This window comes from Eumetopias jubatus, unplaced genomic scaffold (assembly GCF_037043125.1).
Source record: "Eumetopias jubatus isolate StellerSeaLion01/CBP00866 unplaced genomic scaffold, mEumJub1_p1.0 scaffold_1, whole genome shotgun sequence".
NCBI lineage: Eukaryota > Metazoa > Chordata > Mammalia > Carnivora > Otariidae > Eumetopias > Eumetopias jubatus.
Window position 1 is genome coordinate 48099365 of NW_028274807.1, and position 23975 is coordinate 48123339.

The window sequence follows — 23975 nt, forward strand, 5'->3', positions numbered from 1 at the left end:
TAGGTCATTTTTCAGTCTGTCTAAAGGCATCTAGACATCTAGATTTTTGGCTTCACAATCTTGAGGTAATAAGCAACTTGTATTTGGGACACCTGGGTGGCTCAGTCGGTTAAGTGTCTGCCTTTGGCTCAGATCGTGATCCCAGGGTCCTGGGATCAAGTCCCGCATCACACTCCTTGCTCAGCAGGGAGCCTGCTTCTCTCTCTGCCTGCCATCCGCCCCCCCCCCACTTGTGCTCTCTCGCTCTCTCTGACGAATAAATAAATAAAATCTTTTAAAAAAAAGCAACTTGTATTTACAAAAGAATATAAAGAATCCTTTCTTTCTATTAAGGTTTGCCTTCCTTGTTTTGTCTAAATTCTACTTTTTTTGTTTTTGAAATATAGTGGACATATATTAGTTTCAGGTACATAACATAGGGATTTGACAGTTCTATACATTATTCAAGGCTTACCATGATAAGTGTAGTCACCATCCATCACCAAAGATATTATTACAGTATCATTGACATATTTTTCATCTCCGTGACTTATTTATTTTATAACTGGAAGTTTGTACCTCTTAATCCCCTTTACCAATTCATCCATCCCTCCACACACCTGCCCTCTGGCAACCACTAGTTTCTTCTCTGTTTTTTAAGAGTCTGGTTTTTTGTTTGTTTTGTTTTTTAGATTCCACATATCAAAAAAATCATACAGTATTTATCTTTCTTTGACTTATTTCACTTAGCATAATACCCTCTATGTCTATCCATGTCACAAATAGCAAGATCTTATTCTTTTTATGGTTGACTAATATTCCATTGTATATATACACATCTTTTTTATCCTTTCAACTATCGATGAATACTTGGGTTGCTTCCATATTTTAGCAATTGTAAATAATTCTGCAATAAATATAGAGGTGCATAATTCTTTTCTAATTAGTGTTTTTTATTGGGGGGGGGCAAATACCCAGTAGTGGAATTACTGTATCATATGGAATTTCTATTTTTAATTTTTTGAGGAACCTCCATACTGTTTTCCTCATTAGTTGCATCAATTTACATTCCCAACAAGAGTATACAAGGGCTCTCTTTTCTCTACATCCTCACTGACATTTTTTTGGTTTCTTGTCTTTTTGATAATGGCCAAAACAAGAGAAGGAATTTTAAGCCAGAGAATGTGTCAGAAGTGGGTCCTGAAAGTTAGAGTATAGCATCAGGGAGTCCAAGAGAGCATGGGGAATGTCAGGGGGTGGCAGGAGATGGGACAAGTCAGAGGCTAGTGGTCCTGGGAACATACCCTAGACAGGAGATTTTGCCAGCAGGCTGACTTCTACACTTTATTGAATGTGGTATATGGAAGGCCTGATATGTTATAAAGCCTGGGATGGAATAGTCATGATCATCATCTCTTAAACAATAGATCCCAGATCTTTTCAGTTTATTATTTAATGGAAGTGACACTTCTCTGGACACTTGCCAGCATTGTTTGCATTGGTTTTGGGTGTGACAACCAGACTGCAAGCAGAGGACATCCAATGCTTTGTTATATTGTAAAATTGAGGTTGAGAATTACATCATGTAATAATGTCTCTAATGAGAGAATAAAAAGAAATAAGGAAATAAAAAGGAACTTTTTGAAACAAATTTGAAGGCACTTCTCCCTAACAGGATAGATATTTGTGGGCCCTTCTGGCTATAGCTACCCACTGAAATAAAGTGCAGAACAATAATATGAAGGAAAGGACACATTTCAAGTTCAATTAGAAAAATAAATCCCGATATGAAAGGGAAAGAGGTAGGGAATGAGGCTAACTGAGAATAATAAATTGTTCTTAGAAAGTGACAGCTTCTTGCCTTGTCAATTTTTGCCATTCTAACTGGTGTAAGGTGGTATCTCAATGTGGTTTTGATTAGAATTTCCCTGATGGCAAGTGATGATGAACATTTTTTCATGTGTCCATTAGCCATTTGTATCTCTTCTTTGGAGAAGTGTCTGTTCATGTCCTCTGCCCGTTTTTTGACTTGATTATTTATTTTTTGGGTGTTGAGTTTGAGAAGTTCTTTATAGACCTTGGATACCAGCCCTTTATCTCTAGTGTCATTTGCAAATATCTTCTCTCATTCTGTGGGTTGCCTCTTTGTTTTGTTGGAGAGGTTGTGGAGAAAGGGGAACCCTCTTACACTGTTGGTGAGAATGCAAGTTGGTACAGCCACTTTGGAAAACAGTGTGGAGGTTCCTCAAAAAATTAAAAATAGAGCTACCCTTTGACCCAGCAATTGCAGTACTGGGTATTTACCCCAAAGACACAGATGTAGTGAAAAGAAGGGCCATATGCACCCCAATGTTCATAGCAGCGATGTCCACAATAGCCAAACTGTGGAAGGAGCCAAGATGTCCATCGACAGATGAATGGATAAAGAAGATGTGGTCCATATATACAATGGAATATTACTCAGCCATCAGAAAGGATGAATAGCCAACTTTTGCAACAATGTGGATGGGACTGGAGGAGATGATGCTAAGTGAAATAAGTCAAGCAGAGAAAGTCAATTATCATATGATTTCACTTATTTGTGGAACATAAGGAATAGCATGGAGGACATTAGGAGAAGGAAGGGAAAAATGAAGGGGGGGGAATTGAAGGGAGAGATGAACCATGAGAGACTATGGACTCTGAGAAACAAACTGAGGGTGTTAGAGGGGAGGGGGTGGGGGGATGGGTTAGCCCAGTGATGGGTATTAAGGAGGGCCCATACTGCATGGAGCACTGGGTGTTATATGCAAACAATGAATCGTGGATCACTACATCAAAAACTAATGACATAGTATATGGTGATTAACATAACATACATAATAAAATTAAATTAAAAAAACAGAAAGTGACAGCTTTTAATGGTTGAATAATTTGAGTATTTAAAGTAACAATCACTGATAAGGACAAAAGTACACAGAATTTTAATTTGTGATGTTCTGTGTTTTGACTTTGTGACACTCTAATTTTCTAATCTCTATCTCTATTCCAGCTTAAAAACAATTGTGTTTGAGGTTAAGGAAAAAAATAATAATATGATGTAATAATTAAATACTTAAAGGATATTGAAAATTGAGGTTGAGAATTACATCATGTAATAATGTCTCTAATGAAAGAATAAACAGAAACAAGAAAATGAAAAGAAAATATTTCCTTGCTTTATACTTACACTGTTAATATGGTGGCCATTAGCCATATGTGGCTATTTAAATTTAAATTAATTAAAGCTAAAAATTCAGTTCCTCAATCATTCTAGCCACATTTCAAATGCTGTCATATGTGGCTACTGGTTATCAGACATATCAGACAACCCAGATGTGAAAGATTTCTATCATTGCAGTTCTGTAGCACAGCACTGAGCTTGACCATGTTAGCTAGCATCAAACTCTACTCATGGACAATGACCAACATTCATATTTTGAATTGTCATTTAATTAATGAATGAAAGACTGAATGAATGAATCACTCTCTTCTGATCCTTTGTTTCTCTTTTCAAAATAAATATAGCATGCTTTTATTATTCTTTGTTATTAAACTTCAACTAATATAGGAAGTTTTCAAACTGAGAAAGTAACAAAGGACAAAGAAAAAAAACAGAAAGTAACAAAGGACAAAGGAATTTCATCTACAAATTTCCAGCTCCTAAAGTGTCAGGAAACCATCACTGAGAGAATGTAATCTTGGGTTTCTGGCAGTACACATATTAAAGTGGTCCAGCCATTGTTGGTTGCTAACCCAACAACCATTCTTTGTACTTCTTTCTCTCTCACGGCACTTGCCTCCCAACACAGAAGATACCTTGGGAGTCTCATGTGAATAAGTTCTGGCCCATAAATTTTTTAAAGATTCATTTATTTATTTTAGAGAGAGAGAGAACATGTGTGCAAGTGGGGGAAGGGGCAGAAGGAGATAATCCTCAAGCAGACTCCCCGCTGAGTGGGGAGCACAACTTGGGGCTCAATTCCACAACTCTGAGATCATGACCTGAGCAGAAATCAAGAGTTGGATGCTCAACTGACTGAGCCACCCAGACGCCCCAGTTCTGGACCATAAATTAAGGGGATTTTGCCAAAGTGCTTACAGCAATGATTTATTTCTCTGATAAAAAGAAACTCACAAGAAGATGGCTCTTTCCTACTCCCTTTTCCTGCTTTATTATATTGTTACTATTACTATTATTAATTATTAAATCAATTGTTATCAAATGAGAAAGGAATGCTTAGAGGTATGGCAGCCAACTTGTGGCCGTAGGAGAAGGACCTAGAAAAGCCTGAAAAAACTCACCTAGGGCCCTTATGCTGTTGACCTTAGGACCAATCCTGGAATGCTCTATCTATGGATTTGTTACAGAGAAGTTATACAGTAAATAAACAACAATGTATTATTTAAGCCATGTCTGGCCAGATAATTTGATCTTTGCACCTCTTTGTGCTTAAATTTACTCTATAAATAGGCATAGCAGTCTCTACCTTATCGGGTTATTGTGAGGAGTAAATGGTTTAATATACGTAAAATGCTTAGAACAGTGCCTGACCCAGGGCAAGCCCTCAGTTACTATTGGCTATTGGTGCTATGGTTGTTGTTCTTGTTGTAATTATTGCAGCTGGAATTATATGGACACAACATTTAATGAAGAGTATTCCACGATATAGGCCTGCTCTTCAGCAAAGACACCAATCAAAAGATGTGAAGTGTATAGAAAAGATTTAACCAACTTCTCTGAAAGTTCCTTTTCTAAGCACTTAATTTGCTACCAAAGACTGGGGCATTAAATGAAACTATTATTCAAATGGTCACATTTTCAGGGCGGAGCAAGATGGCAGAGGAGTAGGAGACCTGGATTTCGTCTGGTCTCAGGAATTCAGCTGAATAGGGATCAAACCATTCTGAACACCTACGAACTCAACAGGAGATTGAAGAGGAGAGTAGCAAAAACTCTCTGAACAGAGAAGCGACCACTTACTGGAAGGTAGGACGTGCAGAGAAGGGAATCCGAGGTGATATTTGGGAGGATAGACGGCGGGGGAGGGGGCCTCCGTCAGCCGCTTCTGGCAAGTGATAGAGCCGCGCAGCACAAAATCGGAACTTTTAGAAGTCGGCTCTGCTGAGGGACGTCGCTCCAGTGGCTAAGCAGGGGGTGGAACCCTCGCGGGATAGTGTGGTCACAGTACCCTCGGGGTCACAGAAAGACTGGGGGTGCCTGAGTGCAGCAGAGCTCCCAGGTATCGGAGCGGGGAAGCCGGCTGCAGAGACGGAGCCGAGGCGTGGGCTCTCAGCTCGGGGTTGCCATAAACTGTGATCCGTGGCCCAGTCGGGCCACTGCTCCTCCAGCAGGGACCCAACAAGCAGCAGAGCCGGGGAGACTCCCCTTCCTCCCCCCGGGAGGAGGGGTGCGGGAGCACACCGCAGGGATCTGCTGGGTTTGGAGACTCCACATGGGGTCCAGGGCCAGAGATACAAACGCTCAGTCACAGGCCGGGAGAGCACGGAGTGCGGGGAACCGGGGACACGGGAATGACTGCTTTTCTCTGGGGGCGCACTGAGGAGCGGGGCCCGAGTTCTCAGCTCCTCCGGGTGGAGATTGGGAGGCCACCATTTTTGCCCTGGTCCTCCAAAGCTGTACCAGAGCTTGCAGAGAACTAAAACTCCTGAGAGCAAACCCGAGCAGCTTGCTTAGACCAGACCGACAAGGGCAGGGCAATTCAACCTCAGGCAAAGATATTTGGGAACCATGGCAACAGGCCCCTCCCCCAGAAGATCAGCGCGAACAGCCAGCAAGCCAAGACCAAGTTTACCGATCAAGGAGAACGGGAGAACTCCAGCGCTAGGGGAATACTGCACATAGAATTCATGGCTTTTTTTTACCATGATTCATTAGTTCATCAAAATTAATTTTTTTAACTGTTTTTTTTTTATTTTTTCTTTTTCCCTTTTTCAACCAACATCTTATCAATCCCTTTTTAAAAAAAAACATTTTTTATTTTTCATTTTTAGAGTCATATTTTATCCCTTCATAGTAGTTACCCTTATTTTTGGCATATATACATATATATATATATATATATATATATATATATATAAGTTGTTCTCTCTTTAAAATTTTGAGATACAGTTTCTTCTAACAGATCAAAATATACCCTAAATCACTAGTGTATGGCTTTGTTCTAGTCTCCTGCCTGACCACATTCTCTCCCTTTTATTTTTTTAATCTTCTTCTTTCTTTTTTCAAACAACTTACCTTATCAATTCCTTTTATAAAATCTTTTATAATTTTCATCTTTACAATCATCTTCCATCCCTTCATTGTATCAACCCTTATTTTGTACATATATGTCTTTCTTCCTTTAAAATTTTAGGAGGCACTTTTTTCTAACAGACCAAAATACAGCCAAAATCTAGTGTGTGGCACTGATCTATGCACTAGCCTGATCATATTTGATCATATTCTGCTTTTTTTGTATTGTTCTGTTTTTGTTTTTATCTTTTTTTTTTTCTCTTTCTTTCCCTTTCTTTTCCCCTGGTTTCAGGTCTTTTCTGATTTGTATAGAGTATATTTGCTGGGGACGTTGTTAACCTGTTAGCATTTTGTTCTCTCATTCATCTATTCTCCTCTGGACAAAATGACAAGATGAAAAAAATCACCTCAGCAAAAAGAACAATAGGTAGTACCGTCAGCCAGGGACCTACTCAATACGGACATTAGTACGATGTCAGACCTAGAGTTCAGAATCATGACTTTAAAGATACTAGCTTGGCTTGAAAAAAGCGTGGAAGTTATTAGAGAAACCCTTCCTGGAGAAATAAAAGAACTAAAATCTAACCAAGTCAAAATCAAAAAGGCTATTGATGAGGTGCACTCAAAAATGGGGGCACTAACTGCTAGGATAAATGAGGCAGAAGAGAGAATCAGCGATATAGAAGACCAAATGATGGAAAATAAAGAGGCTAAGAAAAAGAGAGATAAACAACTACAGGATCACGAGGGCAGAATTAGAGAGATAAGTGATACAATAAGATGAAACAACATTAGAATAATTGGGATCCCAGACGAAGAAGAAAGAGAGAGAGGGGCAGAAGGTATATTGGAGCAATAATAGCAGAGAACTTCCCTAATGTGAGGAAGGAAACAGGCATCAAAATCCAGGAGGCACAGAGAACCCCTCTAAAAATCAATAATAATAGGTCAACACCCCGACATCTAATAGGAAAACTTACGAGTCTCAGAGACAAAGAGAATCCTGAAAGCACCTCGGGAGAAGAGATATGTAACCTACAATGATAGAAATATTAGATTGGCAACAGACCTATCCACAGAGACCTGGCAGGCCAGAAAGGACTGGCAAGATATCTTCAGAGCACTAAACGAGAAAAATATGCAGCCAAGAATACTATATCCAGCTAGGCTGTCATTGAAAATAGAAGGAGAGATCAAAAGCTTCCAGGACAAACAAAAACTAAAGGAATTTGCAAACACGAAACCAGCCCTCCAAGAAATATTGAAAAGGGTCCTCGAAGGAAAGACAGAGCCTAAAAGCAGCATAGATCAGAAAGGAACAGACACAATATACAGTAACAGTCACCTTACAGCAATACAATGGCACTAAATTCATACCTTTCAATAGTTACCCTGAATGTAAATGGGCTCAATGCCCCAATCAAAAGACACAGGCTATCAGATTGGATTAAAAAACAAGACCCATCCATATGCTGTCTGCAAGAGACTCATTTTAGACCCAAAGACACCCCCAGATTGAAAGTGAGGGGGTGGAAAACCATTTACCATGCTGATGGACACCAAAAGAAAGCTGGGGTGGCAATCCTTATATCAGACAAATTAGATTTTAAAACAAAGACTGTAATAAGAGATGAAGAAGGACACTATATCCTACGTAAAGGGTCTACCCAACAAGAAGATCTAACAATTGTAAATATCTAGGCCCCTAACATGGGAGCAGCCAATTATATAAGGCAATTAATAACAAAAGCAAAGAAACACATTGACAAAAATACAATAATAGTGGGGGACTTTAACACCCCCCTGACTGAAATGGACAGATCATCTAAGCAAAAGATCAACAAGGAAATAAAGACTTTAAATGACACACTGGACCAAATGGACTTCACAGACATATTCAGAACATTCCATCCCAAAGCAACGGAATACACATTCTTCTCTAGTGCCCATGGAACATTCTCCAGAATTGATTACATCCTAGGTCACAAATCAGGTCTCAACCAGTACCAAAAGATTGGGATCATTCTCTGCATGTTTTCAGACCACAATGCATTGAAACTAGAACTCAATCACAAGAGGAAAGTCGGAAAGAACTCAAATACATGGAGGCTAAAGAGCATCCTACTAAAGAATGAATGGGTCAACCAGGAAATTAAAGAAGAATTAAAAAAATTCATGGAAACCAATGAAAATGAAAACACAACTGTTCAAAATCTTTGGGATACAGCAAAGGCAATCCTGAGAGGAAAGTATATAGCAATACAAGCCTTTCTCAAGAAACAAGAAAGGTCTCAAATACACAACCTAACCCTACACCTAAAGGAGCTGGAGAAAGAACAGCAAATAAAGCCTAAACCCAGCAGGAGAAGAGAAATAATAAAGATCAGAGCAGAAATCAATGAACTAGAAACCAAAAGAACAGTAGAACAGATCAACGAAATTAGGAGCTGGTTCTTTGAAAGAATTAACAAGATTGATAAACCCCTGGCCAGACTTATCAAAAAGAAAAGAGAAATGACCCAAATCAACAAAATTATGAATGAAAGAGGAGAGATCACAACCAACACCAAAGAAATACAAACAATTATAAGACCATATTATGAGCAACTCAATGCCAGCAAATTAGATAACCTGGAAGAAATGGGTGCATTCCTAGAGATGTATCAACTACCAAAATTGAACCAGGAAGAAATAGAAAACCTGAACAGACCTATAGCCACTAAGGAAATTGAAGCAGTCATCAAAAATCTCCCAAGAAACAAAAGCCCAGGGCCAGATGGCTTCCCAGGGGAATTCTACCAGACATTTAAAGAAGAATTAATACCTATTCTCCTGAAACTGTTCCAAAAAATAGAAATGGAAGGAAAACTTCCAAACTCATTTTATGAGGCCACCATTACCTTGATCCCAAAACCAGACAAAGACCCCATCAAAAAGGAGAATTACAGACCAATATCCTTGATGAACATGGATGCAAAAATTCTCACCAAAATACCAGCCAATAGGATCCAACAGTACATTAAAAGGATTATTCACCATGACCAAGTGGGATTTATCCCTGGGCTGCAAGGTTGGTTCAACATCTGCAAATCAATCAACGTGATACAATACATTAACAAAAGAAAGAACAAGAATCATATGATCCTCTCAATAGACGCAGAAAAAGCATTTGACAAAGTACAGCATCCTTTCTTGATCAAAACTCTTCAGAGTATAGGGATAGAGGGTACATACCTCAATATCATAAAAGCCATCTATGAAAAACCTACAGCGAATATCATTCTCAATGGGGAAAAGCTGAGACCTTTTCCCCTAAGGTCAGGAACGCAGCAGGGATGTCCACTCTCACCACTGCTATTCAACATAGTATTAGAAGTCCTAGCCACAACAATCAGACAACAAAAAGAAATCAAAGGCATCCAAATTGGCAAAGAGGAAGTCAAAGTCTCACTCTTTGCAGATGATATGATACTGTATGTGGAAAACCCAAAAGACTCCACCCCAAAACTGCTAGAACTCATACAGGAATTCAGGAAAGGAGAAGGATATAAAATCAATGCACAGAAATCAGTGGCATTCCTATAAACCAACAACAAGACAGAAGAGAGACAAATCAAGGAGTCGATCCCATTTACAATTGCACCCAAAACCATAAGATACCTAGGAATAAATTTAACCAAAGAAGCAAAGGATCTGTACTCAGAAAACTATAAAATACTCATGAAAGAAATTGAAGAAGACACAAAGAAATGGAAAAATGTTCCATGCTTATGGATTGGGAGAACCAACATTGTGAAGATGTCAATGCTACCTAGAGCAATCTACACATTCAATGCAATCCCCATCAAAATACCATCCACTTTTTTCAAAGAAATGGAACAAAGAATCCTAAAATTTGTATGGAACCAGAAGAGACCCCGAATAGGCAGAGGAATATTGAAAAAGAAAAGCAAAGCTGGCGGCATCACAATTCCGGACTTCCAGCTCTATTACAAAGCTGTCATCATCAAGACAGTATGATACTGGCACAAAAACAGACACATGGATCAATGGAACAGAATAGAGAGCCCAGAAATGGACCCTCACCTGTATGGTCAACTTATCTTTGACAAAGCAGGAAAGAGTGTCCAATGGCAAAAAGACAGTCTCTTCAACAAATGGTGTTGGGAAAATTGGACAGCCACATGCAGAAGAATGAATCTGGACCATTTCCTTACACCACACACAAAAATAGACTCCAAATGGTTGAAAGACCTAAACGTGAGACAGGAGTCCATCCAAATCCTAAAGGAGAACACAGGTAGCAACCTCTTCGACCTCAGCCGCAGCAACTTCTTCCTAGAAACATCGCCAAAGGCAAGGGAAGCAAGGGCAAAAATGAACTATTGGGATTTCATCAAGATCAAAAGCTTTTGCACAGCAAAAGAAACAGTCCACAAAACCAAAAGACAACCGACAGAATGGGAGAAAATATTTGCAAATGACATATCTGATAAAGGGCTAGTATCCAAAATCTATAAAGAACTTATCAAACACCCAAAGAACAAATAATCCAATCAAGAAATGGGCAGAAGACATGAACAGACATTTTTCCAAAGAAGACATCCAAATGGCCAACAGACACATGAAAAAGTGCTCAACATCGCTCAGCATCAGGGAAATCCAAATCAAAACCTCAATGAGATACCACCTCACACCAGTCAGAATGGCTAAAATTAACAAGTCAGGAAACGACAGATGTTGGCGAGGATGTGGAGAAAGGGGAACCCTCCTACACTGTTGGTGGGAATGCAAGTTGGTGCAACCCCTCCGGAAAACAGTATGGAGGTTCCTCAAACAGTTGAAAATAGAGCTACCCTATGATCCAGCAATTTCACTACTGGGTATTTACCACAAAGATACAAATGTAAGGATCCGAGGGGGTACGTGCACCCCAATGTTTATAGCAGCAATGTCCACAATAGCCAAACTGTGGAAAGACCCAAGATGTCCATCGACAGATGAATGGATAAAGAAGAGGTGGTATATATACACAATGGAATATTATGCAGCCATCAAAAGGAATGAGATCTTGCCATTTGCAACGACGTGGATAGAACTGGAGGGTGTTATGCTGAGTGAAATATGTCAATCAGAGAAAGACATGTATCATATGACCTCACTGATATGAGGAATTCTTAATCTCAGGAAACAAACTGAGGGTTGCTGGAGTGGTGGGGGGTGGGAGGGATAGGGTGGCTGGGTGATAGACATTGAGGAAGGTATGTGCTATGGTGAGCGCTGTGAATTGTGCAAGACTGTTGAGTCACAGATCTGTACTTCTGCAACAATGCAACATACGTTAAAAAAAAAAGAAAAAGAAGAAAATAGCAGGAGGGGAAGAATGAGGTGGAGTAAGTCAGAGGGGGAGACGAACCATGAGAGACGATGGACTTTGAAAAACAAACTGAGGGTTCTAGAGGGGACGGGGGTGGGGGGATGGGTTAGCCTGGTGATGGGTATTCAAGGGGGCATGTTCTGCATGGAGCACTGGGTGTTATGCACAAACAATTTATCATGGAACACTACATCAAACACTAATGATGTAATATATGGTGATTAACATAACAATAAAAAATAAAAAATAAAAAATAAATAAAAAGAGCAAACTGATGGTTACCAGAAGGGAGGTTGGTGGTGCAATGGATAAAATAGGTGATGGAGATTAAAGAGTATACTTATGATGAGCATTGAGTAATGTATAAAATTGTTGAATCACTATATTGTACACCTGAAACCAATATAACACTATATGTTAAGTATACTGAAATTAAAATAAAAAACATAACCAATGGTCACATTTTCAAAAGTTGTATTTTGAACAGAATCTTATGTGTTAGCCCCCCCCACCAAAAGCTTAGTTTCACTCCCCTAAATCTAGTAACTTGAAAATATTTAAATAGTTCAGAATAGCATGTCAGTGTCTAAAATAACCTTAAAAAAGAGTCAAATGTACGTGGGTATACTATTCCTCAAACCAAGCCCTTCTCTACTATATTTTATTATATTTTTAATTTTCTTTTCAATAGCTTTTATTAAAGTACAATTGACATAAAATAAACTGCACATAATTATACAATTTGATGAATTTTGACATGTTTTCACCTGGAAAACTCTCACCATAATAAAGATAATGAACATACTCATTACCTCCAAAAAAATCCTTGTGCTTCTTTTCAATCTCACCCTCTTTCCTCTCCACACCTCCCACCCCATTCCTCGCATCCACATATTGGTTTTCTATTACAATACTTCAGATTGCAGTTTTGAGAGTTTCACATAAATCAAATCATACAGTATACACTCTATTTTTGGATGGATTCTTTCACCCAGCATTATTACAATGAGAGTCAACCAGGTTGTAACATGTATCAGTTGTTCATCCCTTTTTATTGCTGAGTAGTAATCCATTGTATAGATATACCACAGTTGGTTTATCCATTTACCAGTTGATGGATATTGGGTTGTTGCCAGTTTGGGCTATTACAGATAATTTTGCTAGGAATAATTGCATTTATGTCTTTGTAGGGATGCATGATTTCATTTCTCTTGGACAAATACCTAGGAGTGGAATAGCTAGATCATAAGGTGGGTTTTCATTTAAATTCTTAAGAAACTGCCAAACTCTTCCAAAATGGATGTACAATTTTCATTCACACCAACAATGTATGCGTGTTCCACTTCCCCACATCCTTGTTGACACATGCTGTCAAATTTCTTAATTTTAACCATTCTAATAGGCATACAGTAGTATCTCATTTTGATTTTAAGTTATATTTCCCTAATAATAAATGATGCTATACATATATTTTTTCATGTGCTTATTTACCATCTGGGTTTTTTGTTTTTTTTTTTTTTTTTTTTTGGTGTTGGTTTTTGGTAGTGTCTGTCCAAAACCTTTAGCCCACTTTTTTGTGGTGGTGGGGATTGTTTGTTTTCTTATTATAGAGTTTTGGGAGTTCTTATAAATCCTTTATCAGATATATGCTTTGTGAATATTTTCTCCCTAACTGTAGTTTGACTTTTCATTCTCTCAGTGGTGTCTTTTGTAGTGCAAAAGTTTTTGATTTGTACAAATTTCTGTTAAGGATTTTATTATTGGTGTCATAGCTAAAAATCATTTGCCAAGTCAAAGGTCATGAAGATTTCATAGTTTTAGGTTTTACATTTAAATCTGTGATCCATTTTGAGTTGATTTTTTGCATATGATGAATGGTATGGATTAATGTTCATTTTTTTTTGCATACAGACATCCAATTATTCTAGTGCCATTTGTTGAAAAGACACTTGTTTTTCTATTGAATTGAACTTACGCCTTCATCAAAATCATTTGTCCATATTTATATAGGTTCATTCTGAAGTCTCTGTTCCATTGCTCTGTCCTATTTATACCAATGAAACATTGTATTGAATACTTCAGCTTATAAGTCTTAAAATCAAGTAGTATTACTTTGCCTATGAAGCCATCTGGACCTGGAGTTTTCTCTGTAAAAGGTTTTGGGCTTGGAGGGTATTTTTTTGTTTGTTTGCTTTACTAAAAATTCAATTCCTTCAATAGATACAGAAATATTCAGATTATCTATTTCTTCTTGAGTGAGGCTTACTAGTTTGTGTCTTTCAAGGAATTTGAACTTTTACATAAGTGGTCAAATGTGTTGACATAAAGTTGTTCATAATATTCTCATATTATCTTTTTAATATCTGTAGAATCTGCAGTGATGCTGCCTCTTTCATTCCTGATACTGATCTGTGTCTTCTCTGTCCTACTCAGACTAAATTTAAGCATATTTTGCATTTTTATTTTCATTTAGTTAAAAAGATTTCTATTTTACTTTTGTTTCTTCTTTGCTCATGGGTTATTTAGAAGTATGCCATTTTGTTTCCAATATTTGGGGGATTTTTCCAGGAATCTTTCTGTTTTTAATTCTAATTTAATCCTATTGTAGTTGATGACTTGAATCCTCTTGTATTTATTGAGAATTGTTTTATGGTCTAGAATATGGTCTATCTTTGTGCCTTTGAAAAGAACATATATTCTGATATTGTTCGTGGAATACCTTCTAACTAGGATTTCTGATGTAATTCAAGTAGGAAACTAACAGGAAAATATTGGCCAGAATGAGACTATCAAAGCAGAATTTAGCATCTCTTTAACTGGAATGATGATGATGATAGTGATGATAGTGACAGTGACCTTGGTAAATAGCAGCTATTGTTTATTGAATGTTCAACACTTTAAATTTTTCTTCCCAGTTTATTTCTAGAAAAGCTAGTCTCCTTCCCATCACCACTTGCAAAATTCATTTACAAATAAGCAAACAAAAAAAAACCCAAAACCAAAAACCCTGAATGATCTACTTATTCCTCTATCATTCCCCTGGGGATGCTCAATTTTTAAATTATTTCCCAATCCACACTTTTTTTTTTTACACTGTCTCATCCTCATTAACAACTCTGTGAACTTTTGAGGTGGGGAAGGCATAACTCAAACAACTTAAGAGACTTGCTCAAGAAACAGAGTGAGTCAATGGTGTAACTCAGGGAGTTCACGAACTTTAGTGTGTATCATAATCAGAGGGCTTAAGACATAAAATTTCTTCTCTCATTTGCTGTCTTATATCTGAAATTATATTGTAGAGATTTATCTTGGCTGATGGTAAAATGTGAGAATCGCTGAGAGGGGTAACATTGTAAGATAGTATATTACTAGCCATTAAGCCTTAGAGCTCATGAAGACATTTAGGACAGATTGAAGGATAGTGAAAAAGAAGACTGGGTTCTTGAGAGGAATGGGAAGAAGTTGGAAAGGTATGCAGGAAGGGAAAACCAGAATCATTCTAAGGATTTGAGTGGAATCCAGGCCTACTTGAATCCAAAGGACATTAAAATGTGAAGAGGACCTTGTTTTCCCACCCCTTCCTCTTTTAAATTCATCTATTCATTGAACCATCAATTCCTTCTAGCTTGTTTTTAGTTCTATATTCTTCTTCTAGACTTAACCACAAGAACTTAAGCTACCAGGGAATAGCAGCAAGGAACCATCGAGGCATCCCTAAGTTATCTTCAATTCAAGAACACCTGTGAGCCAAGACAAACTTTCTGAAGTTCAGCTTTTCAAGGTCCCACCTGATAAAGTGAAATCAGTTGTCTTTAGGCCACAGGCTATTCATTCATCACAGGCAGAATCTCAGGTCTAGTGAAGGAAGAGAATAGAAACACTCAGAGAATTTCTTCTTGATTACTAGCCCAGGCCAATACTGAGAACATCTATTCCCGACTTCTCTTCACTAAAGTGAAAGAAAACAGCCTTCCTTGAAATTATATGATTCACAAACATCTGACATTAATTCCAGGAACAAGGGATTGAAATACAAAGACACAGAGAAAGCAACAGGGAGGGTCTGATAGAGAGTCAATGGGATGAGATGTGGCAACTTACTCTATATATCATCAGCCGTCACTGCCTGAACATAAAATTGGTGCCCTTTGACTTGTGAAATGCCTCATTCCTAGCACCAGTGCTCAGGCAGGACATTAAATTATGTCAAAGCATGCCAATCACATGAGATGATGCTGACAGGGCTCTGAATTATTCCCAGAAGACCAGAATTTCTTACTCTAAATGACCCAACCCATTTGCCAGCACAGGATGTGCTGTAATTGACCAACCCCCTAAAATCAATCTGGTCACCAATCTAAGACCTGGGGCGCCATTACCAGACTCCAAGCCTCTAGAGTCTTGCTCTGTTACCCAAATTGTCATTTCTAGTCATATAAAGAAGAGAAGTCTCCAATGGACATTGAAAAAATAATAAAGGGATACTATGAACAACTCTATGCCCATAAATTTGATAACCTAGATGAAATGGACAAATTCTTGGAAAGACACAATTGGCCAAACTCATGCAAGAAGAAACAAACAACCTGAATAAGCCTATCTCTATTACAGAAATTGAACCAATAATTAATAAGCTTCCAAAATGGAAAGCACAAGGCCCAGATAGATTCACTGGTGAATTTTCCAAACATTTAAAGAAGAAATTATACTAGTTCTCTACAATCTCTTGCAGATAATAGAAGCAGAGGGAGTACTTCCTAACTCATTCTATGAAGCCAGAATTACCCTAATACCAAAGCCAGACAAAGATGTTACATGAAAGGAAAGCTACAAACCAATACCTCTCATGAATTTAGATGAAAAAATCCTCAACAAAATAGTAGCAAATCAAATTCAACAATGTATAAAAAGAACGACACACCCCAACAAAGTGGGATTTATCCCAGGTAGGCAAGCCTGGCTCAATATTTGAAAATCAATTAATGTAAACCATCACATCAACAGACTAAAAGAAAAAAATCACATGATCATAGCAATAGATGCAGAAAAACATTTGACAAAATCCAAAACCATTCATGATCTAAAACTCACAGTAAATTAGGAATAGAGAGGAACTACCTTAAATTGATTTTAAAAAAAGTGTTTATAAAAAATCCTGCAGCTCACAACATACTTAACGGTGAAAAACTTGAAGCTTTCCCATTCTGCAGGTAGAGACAATGATGTTCTCTCTTACAACTCTGTTTCAACATCATATTGGAAGCACTAGCTTACACATTAAAACACAAAAAGAAAATAAAAGGTGTACAGATTGGGAAGGAAAAAGCCAAACTATATTTATTTATAGATGACTTGATTATCTATGTAGAAAATCTGAAAGAGGGACACCTGGCTGGCTCAGTTGGTTAAGCATTTCCCTTCGGCTCAGGTCATGATCCTGGGGTCCTGGGATCGAACCCCACATCAGGCTCCCTGCTCAGTGGGGAGCCTGCTTCTCTCTCTCTCTGCCTGCTGCTCCCCCTACTTGTACTCTTTCTCTCTTTCTGACAAATAAATAAATAAAATCTTTAAAAAAAAAAGAAAATCTGAAAGAATCGCCCAAAAATTCCTAGAGCGAATTAGTAATTATAAGTTTGCAGGATACAAGGCTAAAATACAAAGTCAATCACATTCCTATATACCAGGATTGAACAACTGAAATTTGAAATTAAAAACATAATACCATTTACATTAGTAGCCACCCACAGGATAGGTAATATCTATGTGAGGAAAACTATAAAACTCTGATGAACAAAATCAAATAATTAAATAAATGGAGAGATATTCCATGTTCATGATAGAATATTCATTACTGTCAAGATGTCAGTTTTTACCAACTTGATCTAAAGATTCAGTGCAATTCTAATCAAAATCCCACCAACAAACTGGTTCTAAATTTATGTGAAAAAGTAAAAACCAAGAATAGTCAACACTAAATTGAAAGAAGAAACAAAGTTGGAAGACTGATACTACTTGACTTTAAAAATTACTATAAAATATTTACAAAAGACACATCTGATAAAAGACTGTTATCCAAAACAGAGATCTTAAAATTCAACAATAAGAAAACAAACAACTTTATTTTAAAAATGGGCCAAAGACTTTAACACACAAACACTTGAGAGATCATGAGATTGAGCCGCCCATCAGGATCCTAGCTCAGTGGGGAGTCTGCTTGAAGATTCTCTGCCCTTCTCCTTACTTGCACATGTGCTTTTACTCTCTATCTTTCTCGCTCTCAAATAAATAAATAAATAAAACTTAAAAAAAAAAGTTCATAGGCTAGAAGGATAGAAACCAAAAGCAGTTGTCCCTGTGTGATAGAATTATGGAGATACTTTTTCTTGTATTTTTTTACAATTTCAAATATTTATCTATGATAAGCAAGTACATCGTGTGCAATGACTGCTATGGTCTGAGTGTAACCCCCCAAATTCAAATGTTGAAATCCTAACCTCCAAAGATCATGGTATTAGGAGCTGGGGCCTTTGGGAGGTGCCTAAGCTCTGAGGATGGAGCCATTATGAATAGGATTACTGCCTTATAAAAGAAGTTCCAGAAAGAGCCCTAGCTCCTTCTACCATGTAAGGACTCAGTGAGAAGTCTGTGATCCAGAAGAGGACCCTCACCCAACCATGCTGACACCTTGATCTTGGACTTCTAACTTCCAAAACTTCGAGAAATAAATTCTTATTTTTTATAAGCTGCCCAATCGTAGGTATTTTGTTACAGCGGCCTAAATGGACTAAGATAATGACAAATGTTCTAGAAATAACTTTTTATTTTTAACCATCCCAATAGTCAGTAGCAGTAGGTGGATCTAGGAGGGGTTAGATGTGAACCCAGGAGATAATCAGGTCCCCTACTGTTTCTGCTGTGTTATGTACAACACATAGGCCACATCGTAACAAATAATGTTATCTCACATACCCAACACAGCAAGATAAAAGAAATCACTAACCAAGGGTGCCTTGGTGGCTCAGTCAGTTAAGCATCTGCCTTTGGCTCAGGACATGATCCCAGGGTCCTGGTATTGATCCCCGCATCAGGCTCCCTGCTCGGTAGGGGGTTTGCTTCTTCCCCTCCCTTTCCCTCTGCCCCTCTCCACCCCTGCTCCTATGCTTTCTCTCGCTCCGCTCTCTCTCAAATAAATAAATTTTGGAAAAAAAAAAAAAGAAAGAAATCACCAACCAGTCTTGGTGTCCACATCAATCACATAAGCTGAGGCATTACTATATTGTCCTAGGTTTAGGTGAAAATGATGGGCTTCAGACACTGCCCTGAGGTGCCTAAGAAGGCCTCATTCAGGACAGAGGGGCTGATGGTGACCATTCTAGGAAAGCCCAGCACCAAGTCCACTGCAGACTTTCATAATCATCTTTGTTATATTGCATTGCCCACAATACAATTACTGAGAAATGGGATTCAGTGGTCCCCCCAACTTCCAACTGTCACACGGAAAAGACATGTATGTGCGAGCAGGGGGCAGGGCTGAGGGGCAGAGGGAGAGGGAGAGAGACAGGATCTTAAGCAGGCTCCACGGTCAGCACAGAGCCCGATGTGGGGCTCCATCTCACAAACCTGAGATCATGACCTGAGCCAAAATCAAGAGTTGTATGCTTAACTGACTGAGCCACCCATGTGCCCCGAGACTTGCATTTTAATGCAGCATCCCAACTTGGTGATCAGGAAATCACAGTCCAGCTGGAAAAAAAAATGAGAATTCCAAAACATATATTCCATAGACTGGAAGTGTCAGGAGGAAATGTGCTTTCCTTCTCTATCCCCAAAGCATGAAACCTGAGGCATCTTAAACTAAGAGTGATTACAGAGCACATGACTCTTTGCTCATAAAACCTCTTGGAAGAAACTGGGGCTACACTTTGGCTCTAAGTTGTAGATGAAGCAGGAAATGTCAAAATATTCTGGACGCTTTCACAAAGGCTCTCAGTCTAATACTGAATAAGAAACTCTTTTGGAAAAGATGGGGGATTAACAGGTGTGGGTTTTAAGTGTGTGCATTCTCCTTAACTGACTCTTGGAAGTGTCCCCATGGCCCTGTCTTTGAGCGACGGAAGGAGATGAAGCCTTAGGCAGGCTGATGCACAGATACAAAGATACTTATGTTGTCAGAAGCAAAAAGGAAACTGTGAGTCACATAGAAAAGAAGGATTAAGTGTTTTAGCAAGTTTTTTGCTTTTCCTAGGGTTCTTACTAGGAAAAAAAGAGCAGCTTTGCCTTTCTTAATGCAACAAATATTATTTTTTCAGTTTGGAGATGAAGAACATGTTTATATATACAAAGCTAAGAGATTTTTTTTTTCCAATTTATACTTCTGTTTCATTAAGGTCAAACAACATGCCTCCTGAGAGACAAATTGCTACATCTTCAGACTTAAAAAACCTAGAGTACTTAAGTTTACACAACTAAATCTTATAATATTTCTGTGCCTTTAGATGCAAGGGTATGCTTCTGTTAAACACTAGTTATAATGGTTCTATACTACTGAAAATATAGCAGTTTAAAAGAAAAAATTCTCACCTTGGTTTCCCTTAAATTTACCAAATTTACTGAATTTTATCCACTATCAGCAAATTATATGGAAGATGGTGAGAGAAAAGAAGCAAAAAAAAAAAAATCTCATAATAGGGGCTCCTGTGTGGCTCAGTCATTAAGCGTCTGCCTTCGGCTCAGGTCATGATCCCAAGGTCCTGGGATTGAGCCCTGCATCAGGCTCCCTGCTCAGCAGGAGGCCTGCTTCTTCCACTCTCCCTGCTTGTGTTCCCTCTCTTGCTGTGTCTCTCTCTGTCAAATAAATACATAAAATCTTTAAAAAAAAATCTCATAACAACTCTTATACATCTTCCAGCTTAAAGTACTTCACTTATTGTTTTTACTGGAAGATAGACAGTGGTGCTTAAACCAATGTTCATTAATGCATACCTCAAGGAACTTGTTTCTGTTACTTCACTGGATTTTCAAAACATAGATGATGAGGTTGGTGGATATGATGTCAAGCCCACACAAAAGGAATTAAACTATTATATATGAAACCAAGGCTTTTGTTTAATCTTCAAGCTCATCTGCTAGTTTGCTAGAGACTAAACCATGTATTCTGAAATCTTTCAGTCCTGAGGTTTCCCCAACTTAGTGGTCTTCATAGTTTTAAGTTATCAGGAAAATGATGTCTCTCTGGTGGTGGCTAATGGTGGGAGTGGCCACCGCTTCTGTATTAACACATTGAGCATCTCTGTGACTTGTACATTTTGTCAGATTTGAAGGCTGGCCAACAAGAGATAAATTTACCCAAACAGAATAGTTATTAAAGAGGTGGAGCTGGAATCATGCTTTCCTGAAAATAAAGATGAAACTTCAAGTTTTGAGGGGAAACAGGGGGAAAGTTTAATTTGAAAGAGTGACTGAGTGGTTTCCACATTCCTCCCTCAATAATGATGAAGAATATATCATGTTATATGAATTATATCAACTGTACTTGTTATTTTAATGACTGAAGCCCTTCCTCCATTCCCCCATGGAACTGTAAGCTCTTTATGAGTAGAAAATGTCTTCTCATCTTTGTATTCCCGCTACCTACCATGGTGCCTATAGACTGGAGACCTTTGATACCTATAATTGGATATCACAACTATGAGAATAACTGGAATTAAGGGCAGAATGTAACAAAGGAGAGTTTGAGGATGAGCATTTGTCTACATTCCCAAGACTGTCCTGGGAAGAGGACACTCCTCAATGCAACCATTCTAGATCTCTGGAAAGAAACACTAAATACCTAATATCTTGTAGAAGTTAAAAAAGAAACAAAAGAGCTATCTAATAATTATAGACTACAAAATGTCATGAGCTTCCTTTTCAGAGTTGTTTAACAGAGGTGTCATAACCAATGAGAGATGATGTCATAAATGTAGTCAGTGAACATTGGGCTTTCAGTTTCCTTCCAAATCAAGAGTTAATTCTTGATCCCTAAAACAGAGCTGGCTTACTCATTTGGCCACAATAACTTTGTGAGTACATCCCATAATGATGGTCAGTATCCTTGCTCTGGCTCTATAGTCACAGTTGAGAATGCTTTTAGGTGGTTTTGTTTTCTAAGATAATTTTCCTTGTAGAAGGAAACAAATGTTACAAGACAACTTACCTTGACTGTAAGATCAGGCACATCTTTAATAAATTACAGATTGACTTGATGGCACTAATTAGTCTTTTGTAGATTTGGTTAACATTACATGAATTTTATGAGAATGTAGTAATGCCCAGCAACCTGACTATCATTGTCAAGATGTACCAGTCAAAATGTTGGGAACTGGGTCTTCTTATTGGCCTCCCTGCCTCCATTCTTGTTCTGCCTCACTCATTTTCTTCTCTCATGCAAAAATGACCATTCTCAAATATAAAACTAAACATAAAACCACACCCATCTCTGTAAGACCCTTTAATGGCATCCAGTTGCCTTCAAAAGGAAGTCTAAATGGCCCTGAATGATTTCTCTTTGACTACCTCTTGGCCTTAATCCCTCACACCCCCTCTTTTGCTCTATGTTCAGACAGTTTAACAATTTACAGTCTCCGATTGTGACCTGTCAGTCTCATCACTTCAGATCAGTGATTCTCCACAGGGAGTAATTTTAACCTCAGGAGACATTTAACAATGTCTGGAGACATTTTTGGTGATCACAACTCACGAGATGCTACTGGCATCAAGTGGGTAGAGGCCAGAGAGGCTGCTAAACATCCTACGATGCAAAGAACAATCCCTCTTATCAAAGAATTAACCAGCCCAAAACGTCTATGGTACCCTTGTTGAGAAACTCTGCTTTAGATAAATGAATGATAGGAAACTATGTGTAACAAACCTTGAGAGAAGTCCCTTTAAAAGAGTGTCTCTAAAAAAAGTTGGCAAACTATGGCCCACTGTCCAAATCTGGCCCCCTGCCTGTTTTTGTAAGTAAAATTGTATTGGCACCCAGCCATGTGTATTCTTTACGCACTGCCATCTTGTCTCCAGTGCTTTTGCAGCAGAGATGAGTAGTTGTGGCAGAGACCATATGCCCCACAAACTAAAATATTTTCTATCTGGCTCTTTACAGAACAATTTGTCAACTCCTGCTTTAAAACACCTCTTTTGTTCCATTCCTAAGATTGCAGCAAATGTAGTATACAATTAAGACTATAGGAAAGAATTTTTTTTTTCAAATGGCACACTATTTCTGCTTTAGAAGAGGAAATATAGGCATAAGTTAACAACTGGATTTCAAACTAGTCTTCTGAGAAAAGCATTTCCTGTGAACTAGTAATGAGCTTTTCCGGCAAGATATCATTAAAAAGAGAAGTTTAGGGCTAGCCAAGAGGTAGTTGGGGGTGGGAGAGGTGAAGTGGGGTGTGAAAAACTTAGTCACCAGATCTTACTATTTCCTCCTTAGAAATCTCTCAACCCAGTATAACCTGAACATAGCCTAACATGCTTTTTGAGGCAGACAGATCCTATCACTTCTCAGCTTCAGGCACTTGCTAAAATTTGCAAGGAAGAGATGGTTAGGGGCAGAGATGCATGTGGCTATTATGAGGAAAATAGCTAATCAAACAAGCCTTTGGCAACCTCACTCAACTCCTCAAAGGCGAGAACTTGTTTTGTTGTTGAATCTTCCTTTAACTTCTGCAGATTGCAAATAAAATGAAAAGCGAGTTAAAGCCGTAAAAGATATGTGACACTTGAAATATTTGCTAGGGTTTCCCCACATGGTTATTGTTGGCACGTGTAACAGTTAAAAACACTGGTATGTTTCAGATGCATGAAATGTCAGTTTAATGCATAAGCTCTTTTTTAATAATAAACATCAACTTATTGTGTTTATAGTGAAGGAAACTGATTCCTTATAACTACTGTGTAACCACATGCACATATATGCCACTCACTGCTTCTTACTTCATGAGTTATTTATAGTTAGGGCAGCTTCCCAGGAGTTAGAGGAGAGGCAGATGAGTTTTCAGGGTTCCCCAAGTGAGGCATATTTTCCCTGGGGGTGGACTGGGGAGGGTGCTACTCCTGTCATGGGGACATACACAAATTAGGCAAACCAAAATCAGAATCTTCCCAGATATCTCTGAAAAAAAATAATGTGTGCAAGCATAGAGATTGCCCTAAGGCCAAATGCCTACATCAGCAATATGATATATATACAAGGACTATTTGGGTTTACATCATCATAAAACCAAAGAGTGCTTTTGCGAAAATTATTTTAAAAAGTGCTTTCTATGAGGGATGTAGCTCTGAAAACATGATATGAAGTCT

General features: G+C 38.2%; 1 pseudogene; it reads left to right on the plus strand.

Annotated features, from left to right (window-relative positions):
- The first annotated feature begins 22334 nt into the window (after positions 1 to 22334).
- LOC114221087 (ATP synthase peripheral stalk subunit b, mitochondrial pseudogene) overlaps positions 22335 to 23975 on the plus strand; it is a 35981-nt pseudogene continuing 34340 nt past the window's right edge.